The sequence below is a fragment of the Petromyzon marinus genome, unplaced genomic scaffold (assembly GCF_048934315.1).
Source record: "Petromyzon marinus isolate PM22_M1 ecotype Great Lakes invasive population unplaced genomic scaffold, UKy_Petmar_22M1.pri1.0 PM_Scaffold_42, whole genome shotgun sequence".
Lineage (NCBI taxonomy): Eukaryota > Metazoa > Chordata > Hyperoartia > Petromyzontiformes > Petromyzontidae > Petromyzon > Petromyzon marinus.
Window position 1 is genome coordinate 538,606 of NW_027423413.1, and position 3,135 is coordinate 541,740.

The following is a 3,135-nucleotide window of genomic DNA, read 5'->3' on the forward strand; positions in this document are numbered from 1 at the left end:
AGAAGCCTCGCTGATGATTTCAAAGTGACTCAAGGCTCCCAGTTGGCCTCGCTCTCTCTCTCTCCTCTCGATCCTCTCTCTGTTGTTGGTGAACTTTTTCCCATTCTCAGTTTTAAATTTTGACTTGAAACTTTCGGCACCGCAGGAATTCACATTCGCGGTTCTTTCAGTAAAGTCGCGGTAGATAGAAAATTAAAATAGCGGGGAAATTTTTTTGAAAAAATGAAAAAAAAATTTTGAAAATAATAAAAGCGATCGACACTTCATCGTTCTTTATGAGACCTCCTTTGCCAGTAACAAGATATAGGAATAGGTTTTACCCTTTTAACTGGCACAAAAAAACTGACACCTTTATTCAAGGCATCATGTTTGCAATAACCACAACACAAGCAGTCAAAATGCAAACAAAAATAGACAACTCTGATAATAATATTATGCACTGTCCTTGAATTTGATTGGTCCACACCCGAGACGGCTTTTCTTAGAGCTCTTTAGTCTCTCCACTGGTGTTGGACCAGAAGACGCCACAAGGCGTACAACTCAAAAACAGCGCACCATCAGAGTATTGAGGGCTCGGGGTGAGCTTTTACATTATGAGACCTCCTTTGCCAGTAACTAGACATAGGAATAGGTTTTACCCTTTTAACTGGCACAAAAAACTGACACCGTTATTCAAGGCATCATGTTTGCAATAACCACAACACAAGCAGTCAAAATGCAAACAAAAGAGACAACTCTGATAATAATATTGGCACTGTCCTTGAATTTGATTGGTCCACACCCGAGACGGCTTTTCTTAGAGCCCTTTAGTCTCTCCACTGGTGTTGGACCAGAAGACGCCAAAAGGCGTACAACTCGTTCTTATTAACTTTTTTTTTCATTTCCCACCCACGTGACTTTACCGATGGAACCTAAGATTGTGAATTCCTGCAGCCGTTCAAAGTTTCGAGTCAAAGGATTCGACTTCTTCCCTCATCGCATCCATCGAGAATTTCGATCCCCCCATCACCCCCCTAACCCCCTCCCTAACCCCTTCCTCCCCCCCCCCCACATTTTTCCACATCGTTAAAAAATCCACGTCGCCACGCGGTTTCCAGAACATTCGGGTGCTGCTGGAACTTTCCACGAGATGGTGTTGATGATATCGGCCAACTTGGTTCAGCCGATACCGCTTTGCGTTAACCGTGGAGTCACGTGGCCGAGGTGCACAACGGCTGAGTATGGAGCCTTAACCCAGGCGTAGTTTAGCTTCGGTACGGGTCTCTATGGGTCTCTAGGTGTCTCTGTGGGTCTCTGTGGGTCTGGGTCTCTATGGGTCTCTAGGTGTCTCTGTGGGTCTCTGTGGGTCTGGGTCTCTATGGGTCTCTAGGTGTCTCTGTGGGTCTCTGTGGGTCTGGGTCTCTATGGGTCTCTAGGTGTCTCTGTGGGTCTTTGTGGGTCTGGGTCTCTATGGGTCTCTAGGTGTCTCTGTGGGTCTTTGTGGGTCTGGGTCTCTATGGGTCTCTAGGTGTCTCTGTGGGTCTCTGTGGGTCTGGGTCTCTATGGGTCTCTAGGTGTCTCTGTGGGTCTCTGTGGGTCTGGGTCTCTATGGGTCTCTAGGTGTCTCTGTGGGTCTCTGTGGGTCTGGGTCTCTATGGGTCTCTAGGTGTCTCTGTGGGTCTTTGTGGGTCTGGGTCTCTATGGGTCTCTAGTTGTCTCTGTGGGTCTTTGTGGGTCTGGGTCTCTATGGGTCTCTAGGTGTCTCTGTGGGTCTCTGTGGGTCTGGGTCTCTATGGGTCTCTAGGTGTCTCTGTGGGTCTCTGTGGGTCTGGGTCTCTATGGGTCTCTAGGTGTCTCTGTGGGTCTCTGTGGGTCTGGGTCTCTATGGGTCTCTAGGTGTCTCTGTGGGTCTCTGTGGGTCTGGGTCTCTATGGGTCTCTAGGTGTCTCTGTGGGTCTCTGTGGGTCTGGGTCTCTATGGGTCTCTAGGTGTCTCTGTGGGTCTCTGTGGGTCTGGGTCTCTATGGGTCTCTAGGTGTCTCTGTGGGTCTCTGTGGGTCTGGGTCTCTATGGGTCTCTAGGTGTCTCTGTGGGTCTCTGTGGGTCTGGGTCTCTATGGGTCTCTAGGTGTCTCTGTGGGTCTCTGTGGGTCTGGGTCTCTATGGGTCTCTAGGTGTCTCTGTGGGTCTCTGTGGGTCTGGGTCTCTATGGGTCTCTAGGTGTCTCTGTGGGTCTCTGTGGGTCTGGGTCTCTATGGGTCTCTAGGTGTCTCTGTGGGTCTTTGTGGGTCTGGGTCTCTATGGGTCTCTAGGTGTCTCTGTGGGTCTTTGTGGGTCTGGGTCTCTATGGGTCTCTAGGTGTCTCTGTGGGTCTCTGTGGGTCTGGGTCTCTATGGGTCTCTAGGTGTCTCTGTGGGTCTTTGTGGGTCTGGGTCTCTATGGGTCTCTAGGTGTCTCTGTGGGTCTTTGTGGGTCTGGGTCTCTATGGGTCTCTAGGTGTCTCTGTGGGTCTTTGTGGGTCTGGGTCTCTATGGGTCTCTAGGTGTCTCTGTGGGTCTTTGTGGGTCTGGGTCTCTATGGGTCTCTAGGTGTCTCTGTGGGTCTCTGTGGGTCTGGGTCTCTATGGGTCTCTAGGTGTCTCTGTGGGTCTCTGTGGGTCTGGGTCTCTATGGGTCTCTAGGTGTCTCTGTGGGTCTCTGTGGGTCTGGGTCTCTATGGGTCTCTAGGTGTCTCTGTGGGTCTCTGTGGGTCTGGGTCTCTATGGGTCTCTAGGTGTCTCTGTGGGTCTCTGTGGGTCTGGGTCTCTATGGGTCTCTAGGTGTCTCTGTGGGTCTCTGTGGGTCTGGGTCTCTATGGGTCTCTAGGTGTCTCTGTGGGTCTCTGTGGGTCTGGGTCTCTATGGGTCTCTAGGTGTCTCTGTGGGTCTTTGTGGGTCTGGGTCTCTATGGGTCTCTAGGTGTCTCTGTGGGTCTCTGTGGGTCTGGGTCTCTATGGGTCTCTAGGTGTCTCTGTGGGTCTTTGTGGGTCTGGGTCTCTATGGGTCTCTAGGTGTCTCTGTGGGTCTTTGTGGGTCTGGGTCTCTATGGGTCTCTAGGTGTCTCTGTGGGTCTCTGTGGGTCTGGGTCTCTATGGGTCTCTAGGTGTCTCTGTGGGTCTTT

General features: G+C 51.1%; 1 long non-coding RNA gene across 1 annotated transcript; it reads right to left on the minus strand.

The window, feature by feature from the left end:
* Positions 1-229: 229 nt before the first annotated feature.
* Positions 230-996, minus strand: LOC142923327 (uncharacterized). The gene is made up of 2 exons (XR_012940683.1): positions 736-996; positions 230-487 (listed from the first exon to the last, which is right to left on the minus strand). It is a non-coding gene; the product is annotated as an uncharacterized LOC142923327 (long non-coding RNA).
* Between the last annotated feature and the right edge of the window lie 2,139 nt (positions 997-3,135).